The sequence below is a fragment of the Triticum dicoccoides genome, chromosome 6B, assembly GCF_002162155.2.
Source record: "Triticum dicoccoides isolate Atlit2015 ecotype Zavitan chromosome 6B, WEW_v2.0, whole genome shotgun sequence".
Taxonomy (NCBI): domain Eukaryota; kingdom Viridiplantae; phylum Streptophyta; class Magnoliopsida; order Poales; family Poaceae; genus Triticum; species Triticum dicoccoides.
The window spans coordinates 551,320,045-551,337,661 of record NC_041391.1 but is presented as its reverse complement, the minus strand read 5'-3'; the positions used below and the strand labels follow the sequence as shown (position 1 = coordinate 551,337,661).

The window sequence follows — 17,617 nt, the reverse complement described above, 5'->3', positions numbered from 1 at the left end:
GAAGAGCTCGGGAATAGTCTTGTTCATCCCTTGCATATTATAGTTCATCACGAAGCTCTTGTAGCTTGGTGGCAGTGATTGGAGAATTCTGTCAATGACGCAATCATCCGGAAGATTAACTCCCAATTGAATCAAGTGATTATTATACCCAGACATTTTGAGTATATGCTCACTGACAGAACTGTTCTCCTCCATCTTGCAGCTATAGAACTTATTGGAGACTTCATATCTCTCAATTCGGGCATTTGCTTGAAATATTAACTTCAACTCCTAGAACATCTCATATGCTCCATGACGTTCAAAACGTCGTTGAAGTCCCGATTCTAAGCCGTAAAGCATGGCACACTGAACTATCGAGTAGTCATCAGCTTTGCTCTGCCAGACGTTCATAACATCTGGTGTTGCTCCAGCAGCAGGCCTGGCACCCAGCGGTGCTTCCAGGACGTAATTTTTCTGTGCAGCAATGAGGATAATCCTCAAGTTACGGACCCAGTCCGTGTAATTGCTACCATCATCTTTCAACTTTGCTTTCTCAAGGAACACATTAAAATTCAACGGAACAACAGCACGAGCCATCTATCTACAATCAACATAAACAAGCAAGATACTATCAGGTACTAAGTTCATGATAAATTTAAGTTCAATTAATCATATTATTTAAGAACTCCCACTTAGATAGACATCCCTCTAATCCTCTAAGTGATTACGTGATCCAAATCAACTAAACCATGACCGATCATCACGTGAGATGGAGTAGTTTTCAATGGTGAACATCGTTATGTTGATCATATCTACTATATGATTCACGCTCGACCTTTCGGTCTCCGTGTTCCGAGGCCATATCTGCATATGCTAGGCTCGTCAAGTTTAACTTGAGTATTCTGTGTGTGCAAAACTGGCTTGCACCCGTTGTAGATGGACGTAGAGCTTATCACACCCGATCATCACGTGGTGTCTGGGCACGACGAACTTTGGCAACGGTGCATACTCAGGGAGAACACTTCTTGATAATTTAGTGAGAGATCATCTTATAATGCTACCGTCAATCAAAGCAAGATAAGATGCATAAAAAGATAAACATCACATGCAATCAATATAAGTGATATGATATGGTCATCATCATCTTGTGCTTGTGATCTCCATCTCCGAAGCACCGTCATGATCACCATCGTCACCGGCACGACACCTTGATCTCCATCGTAGCATCGTTGTCGTCTCGCCAATCTTATGCTTCCACGACTATCACTACCGTTTAGTAATAAAGAAAAGCATTACATCGCGATTGCATTGCATACAATAAAGCGACAACCATATGGCTCCTGCCAGTTGCCGATAACTCGGTTACAAAACATGATCATCTCATACAATAAAATTCAGCATCATGCTTTGACCATATCACATCACAACATGCCCTGCAAAAACAAGTTAGACGTCCTCTACTTTGTTGTTGCTTGTTTTACGTGGCTGCTACGGGCTTAAGTAAGAACCAATCTCACCTACGCATCAAAACCACAACGATAGTTTGTCAAATAGACTCCGTTTTAACCTTCGCAAGGACCGGGCGTAGCCATACTTGGTTCAACTAAAGTTGGAGAGACAGTCGCCCGCAAGCCATCTCTGTGCAAAGCACGTCGAGGGAACCGGTCTCGCGTAAGCATACGCGTAAGGTTGGTCTGGGTCGTCTCGTCCAACAATACCGCCGAACCAAAATATGACATGCTGGTAGGCAGTATGACTTGTATCGTCCACAACTCACTTGTGTTCTACTCGTGCATATAACATCAACATCAATAACCTAGGCTCGGATGCCACTGTTGGGTTTCGTAGTAATTTCAAAAAATTTCCTACGCACACGCAAGATCATGTGATGTATAGCAACGAGGGGAGAGTATTGTCTACGTACCCAACGCAGACCGACTGCGGAAGCGATGACACGACGTAGAGGAAGTAGTCGTACGTCTTCTCGATCCAACCGATCAAGCACCGAAACTACGGCACCTCCGAGTTCGAGCACACGTTCAGCTCGATGATGATCCCCGGACTCCGATCCAGCAAAGTGTCGGGGAAGAGTTTCGTCAGCACGACGGCGTGGTGACGATCTTGATGAACTACAGCAGCAGGGCTTCGCCTAAACTCCGCTACAGTATTATCGAGGAATATGGTGGCAGGGGGCACCGCACACGGCTAAGGAATCGATCACGTGGATCAACTTGTGTCAACTTGTGTGTTTAGAGGTGCCCCTGCCTCCGTATATAAAGGAGGAGAGGAGGGGAGGCTGGCCGGCCAAGGGGGGAGGCGCAGGAGAGTCCTACTCCCTCTGGGAGTAGGATTCCCCCTCCAATCCTAGTCCAACTAGGATTCCTCGGAGGGGAAAAGAGGAGGAGGGGGCCGGCCACCTCTCCTAGTCCTAATAGGACTAGGGGAAGGGGGGGCGCAGCCCATCTAGGGAAGCCCCTTCTCTTTTCCACCAAGGCCCACTATGGCCCAAATAGCTCCCGGGGGGTTCCGGTAACCCTCCCGGTATTTCGGTAAAATCCCGATTTCACCCGGAACACTTCCGATATCCAAATATAGGCTTCCAATATATCAATCTTTATGTCTCGACCATTTCGAGACTCCTCGTCATGTCCGTGATCACATCCGGGACTCCGAACAACCTTCGGTACATCAAAATGCATAAACTCATAATATAACTGTCATCGTAACCTTAAGCGTGCGGACCCTACGGGTTCGAGAACAATGTAGACATGACCGAGACACGTCTCTGGTCAATAACCAATAGCGGGACCTAGATGCCCATATTGGCTCCTACATATTCTACGAAGATCTTTATCGGTCAGACCGCATAACAACATACGTTGTTCCCTTTGTCATCGATATGTTACTTGCCCGAGATTCGATCGTCGGTATCCAATACCTAGTTCAATCTCGTTACCGGCAAGTCTCTTTACTCGTTCCGTAATACATCATCTCACAACTAACATATTAGTTGTAATGCTTGCAAGGCTTATGTGATGTGTATTACCGAGAGGGCCCAGAGATACCTCTCCGACAATCGGAGTGACAAATCCTAATCTCGAAATACGCCAACCCAACATCGACCATTGGAGACACCTGTAGTACTCCTTTATAATCACCCAGTTACGTTGTGACGTTTGGTAGTACCCAAAGTGTTCCTCCGGTAAACGGGAGTTGCATAATCTCATAGTCATAGGAACATGTATAAGTCATGAAGAAAGCAATAGCAACATACTAAACGATCGGGTGCTAAGCTAATGGAATGGGTCATGTCAATCAGATCATTCTACTAATGATGTGACCTCGTTAATAAAATAGCAACTCATTGTTCATGGTTAGGAAACATAACCATCTTTGATTAACGAGCTAGTCAAGTAGAGGCATACTAGTGACACTTTGTTTGTCTATGTATTCACACATGTATTATGTTTCCGGAAAATACAATTCTAGCATGAATAATAAACATTTATCATGATTATAAGGAAATAAATAATAACTTTATTATTGCCTCTAGGGCATATTTCCTTCATCACGTACCCGCAGCAGCGCCACGGGGGCCGCCGTGGCCGAGGCGGACGCAAGCCGCAGCAGCAGCAGCCAGCTGCGCCCGGCGGGGCGCCGCGTCACCACCAGCAGCAACTCCCACCGGCGCCCTGGCAGGCCGGCCAGAACCCCTGGACCGGGGTTGTGCACGCGTACTCCATGCCTATTCCGCGTGCCCCCGTTCTAGGCCTCTTCGGCGCCCGCCCGGCCGCTCATCAGGCGCTTCATGCGGCCCTCAACCGTACCCGCCTGTGCCGCTCTACGGCCCCTCCGCGGCCTATGGGCTGCCCTTGGCCGGTGGGTTCGTGGCGCCGCTGCCTCAGCCGGCGTCGTCCACCCCGGCTCTTCCGCTGGCACCTTGGGACCCCGTGCTCCTAGCGGCCCTCCACACCGCCTCCACGCCGCAGCAGTACACTGGCGGTGGCGACTGGTATATGGACACCGGAGCCATGGCCCACATGGCCGCCAACCCCGGTAACCTTTTTGCCGCTCACCCCGTTCACACCGCTGCTCGCATTACCGTGGGTGACGGTTCTTCCATGCCTATTACTCATGTCGGCCATGCCGCTTTTCCATCTAACTCCATGCCGTTATATCTTTCTAACGTACTTGTCTCTCCTGACATCATTACAAATTTTGTTTCCGTTCGTTCTCTTACACGTGAAAATCCTGTTATCGTTGAATTTGACATGTTTGGCTTTTCTGTTAAGGATGCACGTACCTGGATGGTGCTCCACCGATGTGACAGCCCCGACAAGCTCTACCCGATCCACTCATCCACCTCCACTGCCGCTGCACCCATGGTGCTTTCCGCCGGAGTGGACCTTTGGCACGCCCGTCTCGGTCATCCCAACACCGCCATCCTTCGTCATATTCTTCGGAGTTTTTCATTCATGTGTAATAAGATCGACGATCACACTTGTCATGCTTGTCGTCTAGGCAAACATGTTCGTCTTCCTTTTAGTAATTCCTCGCATGTCGCATCATACCCGTTTGAGTTAATTCATAGTGATGTTTGGACCTCTCCTGTTGCAAGTAACACGGGCTATCTTTATTATCTTGTCATACTTGATGATTTTTCGCACTATGTGTGGACCTTCCCGTTGCAGCGAAAGTCGGACTCTGTTGCCACTCTCACCGCTTTCTACTCCTATGTCTCCACGCAGTTTGGACGTCCCATTCATGCGTTGCAAACAGACAATGGGAAGGAGTTTGATAACCTTGCGATCCGCAACCTTCTCGCCATACACGACACGATATTTCGTCTCACTTGCCCGTACACTTCGCAACAAAACGGCCGCGCTGAGCGCGTGATTCGCACTCTCAACGACTGCGTTCGCACCCTCCTCTTTCATGCAACCGTGCCACCACATTTTTGGCCCGACGCGCTCGCCACCGCATCACTACTCATCAACATTCGCCCTTGTCGCACTCGCGGGAATTTTGCACCTCATCACCTCTTGTTTGGCATGCCACCCTCCTATGCTGAGCTCCGTATTTTCGGTTGCCTGTGCTACCCCAGCATCGCTTCCACTACCCCTCACAAGCTCGCACCTCGGTCTGTGGCCTGCATCTTTCTTGGCTATCCCCCAACACCAAAGGCTACCGCTGCTATGATCCTATCTCCCATCAGGTGATCACTTCACGACATGTTTACTTTGATGAGATGGTTTTTCTGTTTCAGCAGGTACCTTCGGATGTTGCGGCTTTGCCCGCTCCCGGTGACGGCCGCTCACGTGCTTCTCTTGGGCCGCCTCCCGGCTTTGAGGGTGCCCCCCGTGCCACGGGTCGAGTTTCTCCCCGGTTGGCTGCCCTGGGGGCTGCACCTTCCTTGGCACCCGCGACGCCCTTGACGTCGCCGGCCCCAACCACGCCGCCGGCCTCGCCCGCGACGGCCTCGCCGGCGGCCTCACCCGCCGCCCCGCTGGTGGCCTTGTCCGCGGCCTCGGAGGAGGCGGTCCCTTCCTCGTCGTCACCCGTCTCCGCTCCGGACCCGCGGCCCCGTCTGATGACTCGCTCTCGGGCTGGCACCCTCTGCCCGAGCACACGATACCCCAGCGATGAGTACCTTCTTGCTGCTTCCGTCTCTGAGCCATCCCCTTTCCCATCGTCAGCTCGAGCCGCCCTTCGGGATCCTCATTGGCTCGCTGCGATGCAGGAAGAGTTCGACGCGCTCCAGTGGAACCGTACCTGGCAGCTCGTCCCTCGGCTGCCTCGTGCCAACATCATCACGGGCAAGTGGGTCTTTCGGCACAAGACTCGTCCGGACGGTACTCTCGAGCGCTATAAAGCTTGCTGGGCGGTTCGGGGCTTTCGACAACGCGCGGGCGTGGACTTCACCAACACATTTCCCCCGGTTGTTAAACCGGGCACGATCCGCGCCGTGCTCCAGCTAGCCGTGTCTCGCGCTTGGCCTGTGCATCAGTTGGATGTGTCCAATGCCTTCTTGCACGGTCACCTAGCTGAGCAGGTGTTCTGTGAGCAGCCCACCAGCTTCGTCGACGCCACGCATCCAGATCATGTGTGCTTGCTCTCCCGTTCTCTTTACGGGTTGAAGCAGGCACCTCGGGCCTGGTACCAGCGCATTGCCGCCTTCCTGCAGATGCTTGGATTTACATCAACTCGCTCCGATGCGTCCCTCTTCGTGTATCATCATGGAGTTGACACGGCCTACTTGCTGATGTACGTCGATGACATCATTCTGACGGAATCCACTGTCGCGCTTCTCCAGCGGCTCACTGATTGTCTTTGCGATGAGTTTGTCCTGAAGGACTTGGGTCCCCTGCATTACTTCCTTGGCATTGAGGTGGTTCGACGGCCAGATGGGTTCTTCTTGCACCAGCAGCGCTACGCCCATGAGCTTCTCGATCGAGTTGGCATGCTTAACTGCAAGCCCGCTCCTACGCCTGTCGACACCAAGGCCAAGGTTTCCGCTTTGGAGGGTTCGCCTGCATCTGATGCGGTCTTCTACCGCTCCATTGTGGGTTCCTTGCAGTACCTGACCCTGACGCGCCCGACCTGCAGTATGTTGTTCAGCAGGTCTGTCTTCACATGCATGCTCCGCGTGACTCCCACTGGACTCTGGTGAAGCGTATCCTCCGATACATACACGTCACCCAGTCTTTGGGACTTACGCTGACGGCCTCCGCCTCCACCGACCTCGTCGCCTACTCTGATGCGGACTGGGCCGGCTGCCCGCACACGGCGCTCCACCTCGGGGTACTGTGTCTACCTTGGGCCGTCCCTGATCTCTTGGTCCTCCAAGCGACAGCCCACTGTGTCCCGTTCGAGTGCCGAGGTTGAGTATCGAGCAGTGGCTAACGCTGTTGCTGAATGCTCTTGGCTCCGTCAGCTGCTTCAGGAGTTACTTTGTGACGTTCACAAGGCCACGCTCGTCTACTGCGACAACGTCTCCGCCGTCTACCTCTCCGCCAACCCGGTCCATCATCGTCGAACGAAGCATATTGAGCTTGATATACACTTCGTTCGTGAGCAGGTGGCTCTTGGGCGCATTCGGGTCCTCCACGTCCCGACGACGCAGCAGTTCGCCGACGTCATGACGAAAGGACTGCCTACTTCTGTCTTCGAGGAGTTCAGGTCCAGTCTTTACGTCTCCGGCGACGCTTCGACTGCGGGGGGCTGTTGAATATATGGTTTGTGCATGTATATTGTATAGCCTGGCCCACCTCCTAGTCTTTGTATAGTTGAGGTTGTGGCCCACCTTGTACTCCATATATATGTGCGCTATGCACCGATCAATACATCGTGAAGCATTGCCAAAACTTTTGTCTCCAACACTAACAACACCTTTAAGACAAAATGATATACTTGCATTTGCATGGATGGATTTGATAGATCAAGGGTTATTGTATTAAAAAGTTTGAATGGTGGGCAGAACACCTCAACATCCTCATTGCCATAACCATCCAGTAAAGTTTAGGTCTTCATTGGCGGTCCGAAGTATTTACTCCGGTGCATTCAACTTTCCTACAATCTACTTGTACATACTGACAGTGTCCTGTCTAAGGGGCCTCTCACCATGTCGACTCCTGACCTGAAGGGCCGGGCTGAGGACCCTTTGTCGGTTTCGTCTTGGGCCGCATCGGGCAGTCCATGACTTATACAAAGAAGATCCCAGAAGACTTGACATACATGATAAGATGTTGGATTTGTGGAAGAATCTACCTCCTCATACGTAGTCGACTAGGATCCGTGTACCCTAGGACCCCGGTTATACTATATAAACCGAGGGGTCAGGCTTGTAGAAAGATATCATACAATCTTTTGGTACTTTGCACTCTCGATACACTCCAACGCAAGAAAGCACAAGCAAGACGTAGGGTTTTATCTCTTCGGAGAGCCTGAACCAGGGCAAAATCTATGTCTCTGTTACCATTGCACCAAGACATCTAGATTAGGATACCCTACTGAGGGATTTGTTGGATTTAGCTCCGATAGTGGTGGCCCATACAGGTCCTGCTAGGTGATCGTCGTGGTTCGATGGGAGTCCAGATCAGGGCTCAGGTCGGCGCCGATGTGTTCTTTCTGCCGGATCATAAGATTAGGCAACATGGAGTACACCACAAATCTTCGCAAAGAGATGATCTTAATGGGCTTGGGTTCTCACAAATCCAGGAGCAACACGTTCCGCTTGCTCCAGGCCCGATGTCAGATCTGGCCCCAGAGGAGTGTGAGAAGCCTTTACCGGGACCTGGTACTGTGATTCATGAAAGATCACATGATGTTAGATAGCATACCACTCTATGCTACCCTTAGCGTGATCACCTCAATACTTGTATGGAAGCATATGGGTTTCCTTTGCTTCCTGCAATAAATATAGGAATTAAGTACTCGTCTCATATTAGTTATCACTGGAATGAATGTATCTAGGCGTATTTCAGTGTTAAAATAAATCCGTTTGGGCAACAACTAATATGGGACAGAGGGAATATGAATCATGTTGTCCTCCCGATGGATAGATTGTTCTTTGAACAGATGGAATATGAGTCATAGCGATGGCACTCAAACTGATGCTACTGTTTCGGTGTTTCCACTATGAATTGCGCCTACTCGTATTTCATCTACTTACAAACAAGTTTTTCCAAGAACATTTATGTTGCAATTGAGAACCTATAGTTGCTAGACTGTCAAACTGCTTGAAAATAACCCACAAAAAAAAGCTTGAGAATAACAATTAAAACTGCTTTTATTTCATCAAATGAAGCTCAGATATCATGATACGTGAGCATTTTGTTCTCGTAAAATTATGGACGCAACAGCCAACAAATTCAAACATCAAGTAGCACATCACTTATTACATACATTAACTACAAACTTAACCCTTTGCCTCCACACCGATAGTTTAGGAGACGGTTGAATAGAGATCTTCGATGACAACATGAACCGCTATCGGGATTCGGACCCAATGTCTGCCTCCATCGTGCCACACCAAATTACCAAATGTGTAATCGCCTTGGATCTTTCGTGTTGCCTTGAAGCTCACCTTGAAAGACTGTGAGCTTGTATCCTTGCCAAACACCAACACCCATTAACCAGGGTGATAAATTTTCAACAAATAGGACTAACCATTAACCAACATATATTTTGTATAATTCATACATGCAATTAGGCAATGCACATTGTTTGGATCAAGGTTTCTTAATCTGTTTACTGTTCAGGGAAGATGACTGCTCCGAGGCAGATTCATTGTTTTCACTGATCATTAGCAATACCTGCCCGAAAAAGGACAAAAATGTTTTGTCTAGTTTTCCGAACCTTGGGTTGGACTACCCCACAAATGACTTTCTAGTTTACTAATGTGTAGTAGTAATGGATATGTAACATTTCACAAGTTATTTATGTACTCTCTTAGTCACAGTATCATCATTTTTTCTCTAGAACTCATGTTCATGTATGTGGTTTTAGATATTGTAACTTATACTTTCAATAAAAGGAACACAGCGAAAATCAATTCATATTCCCAACCAAAAAAGGTGGTGTCCATTCAAAAAGAATTAAACCCACGAAATAAAATCAGAAAAATTAGTAAGGACTCAAAAATAGGCTTTGCCTCGCTTTATAAATAAAAGCCACATGTCCGAGCTATACAAGGTGATGATGAAACCCTCTTTCAAAGCAGATCAAAGAAAAACCAGATCAGCAAAGACTTGTTCCTAAAGGGGATGACATGTGAACTTATAGTACCGATTGATCTCATAATCGATCAATCATAGCTTGGGTTTGTGTTGCATACTGTAATTCTCGGGATAGAAGATAAAATATCAACTACCTACGACAGAATCTGAGGGCAACACTGGTATTAGCATTGAGACATGACCACAAGCTTTCTTGTACTTACTGTTAACCAACTTTGGAAAGAACATAATTGGTTCATAGTACGGTAATTCCTATTCCCTCTGATGATTTGTTTTAATTTCCTAACGTACTGCATGTATAAAGCACTTTCTTGAAGTCCTAACCTCATACTTACCTGAAATACTGAATTATCTTGTAAGCAACCTCCAAATCAATAGAAACGCATGGGATGGACATGGCACGAAACTGCCAGGCAACAAGAAGGTCAGCATTTTGCTGCGTGAAGATAAAACCTTCTCCTCCGTTGTTGACCACTGCTGATGCTAATCTATACAATTGAGCAATCGGGAAAACAGAGGTTATACTGAAGCAAAGGACAATATTTCCCTTCACATCTGTACTGTTTGCAAGAGTCAAGTTACACCTGCAAATTACATGGGGAATCGAAGGAATAAGAAACATGCACATGTTTTCTGGAAAGAAATTCACCATAAATAATGGGCTATGGCTCCAAAAATGTTAATACCAAACACAGAAGTAAACAAACGAAACAAGTGTTCGAGCAGAGCATATAGTGTAGTCATACATGCTATTCATGTAGAGCTTGATATTGTGAAGCTGATTTGCTCTTTCCATATCCGCAAACAAGGATTGTCCCTATAAGCATAGGAAATTCACTGTTAGAATAAGGTGTACATGGGAGATTACGATAATAAAGCTTTACATTACAGTATTACACATCTGCTTCTTTCTCTTCTATCTAAAGACAAATGATTTTAACATGCTCCCTCTTACCCTCTCTTTCACATGGGAGGTACACTATTTAATCAAATCAATGGCTCAGATCTATTATGTACTCTTACCTCTCATGTAAAAAGGAGAGGTAAGAGGGACCATGCTAAAATTTGCCTGTTTTGTGAGCTATACTGGACCAGCCAACTTTATAATAACAGGCATGTCCTTGAGATCAAGTTGCTTCATCCAGATTTTAGGAATCACATCCTATTTATGACAAAATGATCACTAATTCATTTATGAAAAAAAAGGTCTGTTCAATTCATGAATCATATGCATCGGTCAAATTTGTGATTTTTGTTTGCAATTGTAAATGTACATTATGATGAAGGACGTGCAAATATAGAATCGAAGAAATCAATCCAAACAATATCGTAGTTTACACAACACCGAAATGAGGCCAAGATAGATTCGTGGGATCACAAACGAAAAACTAGCTCATTGCAGGAAGAAAATCCATCAGACAGTCTATCTAGTAAAGCATCCAACCTGCAGACCTCATATCTCAAATCTAACTACTCACATGTTAAGGTCATTGCTCATTAGTTTCTGCGCAACTATGAATTCCAGAGTATGAAACCATGACCTCCATGGCTATTACGCTTAATTGTACCCCGTTTTGACCAACTCTGCTTCTACCTCCAATAAAAAAAGGATAGAAGATAGAAACATACCACAAGTGTCTGGGAGTTAATTGCACAGACGTACCACAATTCAGGCATTACATGCAGATTGATACCACGATTGCTAATTTTTGCGTGTTAGTACCAACATTCATCCAAATTTTTGCAAATCAGGCTAAAACGCGTATTTATACGTATTGACAGTGTATCTGACAGTTGGGGCCCGTCTGTCAGGTGCCGACGTGGCATATTTTTTGTAAAAAAACCCCTTGCTTTATACGTAATCACATAAATACCCGTCATTTTTGCGGGAAAAATGTTAACCGTGAGAGAATTTTTTTTACTCGGACTTGTTCGAAAGTTTTCAACGAACTGGACAAATAAATAAAGTAAACGAAAAATCGCGCGCGCCAGGTTTCAAACCTGCGACCTGCGGCACGCGGGCGGATCGCGCTAGCCACCAGGCCACAGTGACGCTCATGTTAAGTTACAGGCGGGTCCTCCTTTATATTATAGTAGCCACGCTGGGCCGGCGGCCGAGCCCAGCACTGCTGCGTGCCCTGAATCACTTATTTTTTAATCATAATATTAATATTTTTTTTGCGATTACATATTAGTGCACTAAAACAGTGAACCTTTTATTAAAAAATTGATGTGTTTCTCGAAATGCTAGAATGATTTTACGCAATAAGTTTTTAAAATATGCTGAACATTTTCTCAAATACACATTGTCAAAAAAATTCATCATGTATTAAGAAAATGTTCAACCTATATTACAAAAAAGATCACCGTATATATTAAAAAATGCTCAACCTAAATTACAAAAATATTCATCGTATACATTAAAAAAATGTTCAACCTGAAAGTTCAATATATTAAAAAATGCTCACTGTTTGCAAAGTAAAGTTCATCAAGCATTAAAAAATGATCACTATATGCAGAAAAGGTGCTCAGCGTACATTAAGATAATGTTCATGCAAATTCGAAAACATGTTCATCATGTATTTGAAAACATCATGTATTGAAGCCTATCTAAAAAAATATTTAGTAAGTATGTTAAAAACAAAAGAAGAACGAACCCAGTGAATAAAAGAAGAAAGAAAGAAAAACCTAAAAATAAGCCAAAACCAGAAAAAAAAAGCATAATACGATAAATAAATAGAAAAGAAATCCGGGCGAACGAGCCCAGCACGCGCGTCAGTAAAAGGCGAAACGAAAAAACAATTACAGGCCTTAGTTGGCCCAACTACCGGCCAGCGTTCGGCTATTGTATAAATAATGTCCTGCCTGGATAGAAACACGAGCTGTCCTTTGGCCGGGTGGCTAGCGCGCTACGCCAGCGTGCCGCAGGTCGCAGGTTCGAAACCTGGCGCACGCGATTTTTCGTTTACTTTATTTATTTGTCCAGTTCGTTGAAAACTTTCGAACAAGTCCGAGCAAAAAAAATTCTCTCACGGTTAACATTTTCCCGCAAAAATAACGGGTATTTATGTGATTACGTATAAAGCAAGGGGGTTTTTTGCAAAAAATATGCCACGTCGGCACTTGACAGACGGGCCCCAACTGTCAGATACACTGTCAATACGTATAAAATACGCGTTTTAGCCTGATTTGCAAAAATTTGGACGAATGTTGGTACTGACACGCAAAAATTAGCAATCGTGGTACCAATCTGCATGTGATGCCCGAATTGTGGTACTTCTGTGCAATTAACTCAGTGTCTGGCCATTTTCGAGAGTGATGGTAGTAGGAAACAACCGATCCACCGTTGAAGCTGCAACCGTAAACAGCCACGGAGCTACGTTACCCACCATCTGGGCATACGGTCCAAAGTTCCCAGCTGCATATATCACGGGTATACCCTTTGCCACCGCATGAAATGCGGGGAGGTGCCCCCAACAGGTTGACTATGGACAGCGATAAGACGTCGACACCGTCATGGATGGCATCATCTATTGCTTTCATGACCGCTGCCTCACTGCATGTGCCATCGGCTGGTGGCTTCAAGGCTCCAGCAAGCCTTGTACACTGCGATGCGGGCTCTTGGCGCGCTACCATGTGCAACACCGGATGCGAGTTATTTACTCAAAACCACCACACTTGAGGCTAGGATAACAACTTGGTACCACATTTGAACCAGGGCACAAAAAACCACCACAAATGCGTTTAATTTGTAACGCGGAGCACTGATGCTGGAATTTGGTCGCGAAAACAGCGAAACTGACAAGTTAGGCCCGCATGTCGGGCTGACGTGGCGTGCTTATGTGGACAATATGCTGAGTTGGACATAGGTCCCACCTGTCAATGACTCAAGTATTTGTTCTTTTTTTTGTTCTTTTTTACTTCTTCCTCCTTTTTCCATTGGCATTTCCACAAACATCTTGTGGGCACCCCCGCAAGGCAGAGCGCCGCTGCCATGGCGTCGGCCACGAGCCTCCATGCGTGCCGTCGGACTACAGGCGTGCGCTCGTGCGAGCTGCGGGCGCGGGGGCGCTATGGCCGAGCGACTGGAGTGGGAGGCGTATGTGCGGGCGCGGGGGCGCTATGGCCGAGCGACTGGAGTGGGAGGCGTATGTGCGGGCGCGGGCATGCTCGTCGGCGTCCATGGCGGACATTGGAGCTTGCCAGCCATGGAGGAGCAAGCTCGAGGATGCACAAAAAAAATATCAGAAAACGAGCTGCAGCGGCGCCCAAGCGCAATTGCTCGTTAGCCATCCACTTGACTCCATGGACTACAGCGCCTCCAGCCGGCCACGAACGACGACGGACACGGCGGTCGCCACAGCTTCTCCTGCTGCCGCGCCTACACTCGCCGCCGTCCGCGGCCGGTCCTATACTGCTCGTCGGCCTGGGCGCGCGGCGGGGCGGGGCGCTGCTTGTTGGTCGGCGGGCCGGCCTGGGCACTCGCCGTCGTCCGCGGCCAATCATGTACGGCTCGTCGGCCTGGGCGTGCGGCGGGGCTGGGCACTACTCGTTGGCCGGCGGGCCGGCCTGGGCACGTGGCCGCCGGCGCTCCATGGAGAGGCGGACGAGCTAGCGCTGCTCACTCTCTCCGGTGAGAGGACAATGATTGGCGCCCAAAAGCTGTTCGATGGAATGCCTCAAACAAAGAGATATGGGAAGAAGATGTTGTTGTGGACAATGTTGCCTGCTGCTATCGAGGCCACATGGGTGCCATGGCCGTTGAGGTCTCTGGGAGAGAAATATTCACCTACTAGTTGGGATTCGTTGGCAACATCGGCGTACCACCGTGCACCGATGATCTTGTTGTTGCAGCTCTTGGAGCTGAAGGACTTGCCAGATTGACAGGTCCCCTTCCATCTTGGAGGAGGGGGTGTGTATCCATCATCACTGAAGCTCGGTGACTCTGGCCAAATACCTGAAGTATGAAAAAGCTGTCAGGTTCTGCCATGCATTGTCAATTTCATCAGATGCAGATTCAATTAAGATATAACCCTTTCAACTTTACTATTCACACTTGTGGAAATGACATATCATTTCCTCCGTAAGCGATATATGCAAGGTCCATGTGAGAGTAATACATGTGTCACGAAACGCATCATGACACACACAAAAAATAATCAAACTTCCCCTAACTGAACACTGTCCAAGAAAAAGAAAAAAACAGTTTATAAGTTCCAGTCTCAACTTCCCACCCGCATGGGTCCCCTATTCTCATCTCTTTCCCTGTCTTCTCCTTCTCTACAACGCCACACGCGTACCTTCTGCATTTTCTGCATGGATCCTCAGCGTATTCCCCGCTCAGCACCACATGCTCCTTTGTGGCTCCGTGCTTCAGTCTGAACTACCCGTCGCAGGCGTCGCCGCCTCCCCAGTCGAGGTCCGCTTCTAGGTACTGCCTCCACACGCTCGATCCTGGGTTTGTCTACGGAGCAGCCTCTCTGCCCGTACTTCCTTAATACCATGAGTCCGGCCCGTCGATGCATCTTCATGGGCATGGGCATAAGCTGCAGCGTGGTGTTGGCTGTTGAGTATAATGTATATTTTTTTTGCAAGAACATTTCCGATCTATTCATCTTCAATCATGGCAGTACAACGAATACCAGAAATAATAAAAATTACATCCAGATCCATAGACCACCTAGCGACGACTACCAGCACTGAAGCGAGCCGAAGGCGCGCAGCCGTCATCGCCTCTCCATCACCGGAGTCGTGCACAACTTGTTGTAGTAGACAGTCGGGAAGTCGTCGTGCTAAGGCCCCGTAGGACCAGCGCACCAGAACAGCAACCGCCGCAGATGAAGAATAACATAGATCAGAAAGATCCAATCCGAAGACACGCGAACGTAGACGAACAACGACGAGATCCGAGCAAATCCACCAAAGATAGATCCGCCGGAGACACACCTCCACACGCCCACCAACGGTGCTAGACACGCCGCCGGAACGGGGACTAGGCGGGGAGACCTTTATTCCATCTTCAGGGAGCCGCCGCTGTCTCGTCTTCCTGAGCAGGACACAAACCCTTGCAAAACTGAAATAAACGACTAAAAACGGAGCCCTCCCGCCCGCCCTTGCCGAGATCCACCGCGCCCCCATGGCCCTAGGGCCACCGGAGAGGAGGCGGACCTGCGGCGGCGGCGGCGGGAGGCAGAAACCCTAACATGTATATTAGGAAGTATATGATAGACTAGGATTTGTTTCTGCCTTGTCTTGTATTTCAAGTTGGTCATCTCTCCCTAATAATAAAGCACGGATTGGGTCTCCGGGTTTACTGTCGCGGCGTTTTTACAGAAGACCCCCTGTGTTTTTAGCAAAAACAACCCGCAGTCTAATAATAAGTGTCGCAGGAAGATAACGATTCGATCGTTGGGCCACCGGGATTGTATTGGGCCTCGAAGAGAGAGCACAGTCATGACTCCTCCTGAAAGCGTAGGGCCTCCACCAGGTTACATATTACCAAAGGCATCACGCACGCAATCCTTTCGTCCCCCACACGCACGAAGCCGCCGCCACCGCCGCTTCTCACCTCGATGCTAGATCGGAATCGAAGTCGTTGCTCAAATCGTGAGATCGTTGGAAGAATCACAACACGGCAGATGTGAAGGGATCATTGTCGTTGCCGCCGCTGCCTTTGCTCTGGACGGAGAGGACGACTACCTCCACTGGAAGAAATCTGTGCTGCTCCGCCTCCACGACCTCAGTGTTGGCGCATGTGCTGATCACCGCGCTGTCACCCCCTTGGGAGGGCACTCGTCGACGGCGATCGACCGGAGAGGTAGCCGGAGAAGGGGAACGGAGCAGAGGAGGAGAAGACGAGAGCGAGACGGCTCGGGGAGAGGATAAGAGAGAACGAGAGGCTAGAATGAGCACAAGTTCAAATTCGATGCCTTACAACGTTTTGCTCGCTCGCTTATAAACTGCAGCTACAACCCAACTCCCGGCCCAACGGCCCACTCTACTACTCAACCCGCCAGCCCACTATCCTCTGCCGTGCTTCGCTCCTTTGCCACAGCGATCGACTGTGAGGCTGCTGTTGCTCTGTCACTTACAGTACCCGCCCCTGAAGAACCAGCTTGTCCCCAAGCTGGTGCCGATGGAAAGCGTTCCTTGAGCACTTCATAATCCTCCCAGGTGGCCGACGCAGCAGGTATCTTTTCCCACTTGATCAGTATTTGAAGATGAGCAGCGTTTCCCTTCTTGACCAGCCTGCGGTCCAGGATTTCTTCAGGGTAAACTCCCGGCACAGAGAGATCAATAGGTACTGGTAGCGTAGTGAACACTGGAGTGTGATCAGGCACATGGTTCTTAAGCTGCGACACATGGAAAACTGGATGGACTTGGCTCCCCTTTGGTAATTCCAGTTTATACGCAGCGTTGCCGATCTTCTCCAGTATCTTGTATGGCCCAAAGTATTTCAGTGCCAGTTTCCGACAAGGTCGATTTACCACTGAGGATTGGGCATAGGGTTGCAAACGTAGGTATGCCATTTCTTCTGGAGCAAACACTCTGTCAGACCTTTTTTTGTCCGCAAAGTGCTTATACTTGCACTGGGCGCGTGCCAAGTGATCCTTCAGAACTGTTGTATGCTGTGTATGTGACTTCAACCACTCGTTGACATCCTGATTGACTGATGTCGTATGCCCCGCTAGCTGACCCATGTTCGGTGCATACCCGTAGAGAGCCTTGTATGGTGTACACCCAAGTGAAGAATGATAAGTTGAATTATACCAGAACTCTGCTTGGGGTAACCAAGTCACCCATTTGGTAGAACACTCATGGACTGCACACCTCAGATACATCTCTAGACACTGATTTACCCTTTCTGTTTGGCCATCCGTTTGCGGGTGATATGCCGTGCT

At 48.4% G+C, this 17,617-nt stretch overlaps 1 pseudogene; it reads right to left on the bottom strand.

The window, feature by feature from the left end:
* Positions 1 to 13,003: 13,003 nt before the first annotated feature.
* Positions 13,004 to 17,416, bottom strand: LOC119321261 (annotated as a pseudogene).
* Positions 17,417 to 17,617: the final 201 nt, after the last annotated feature.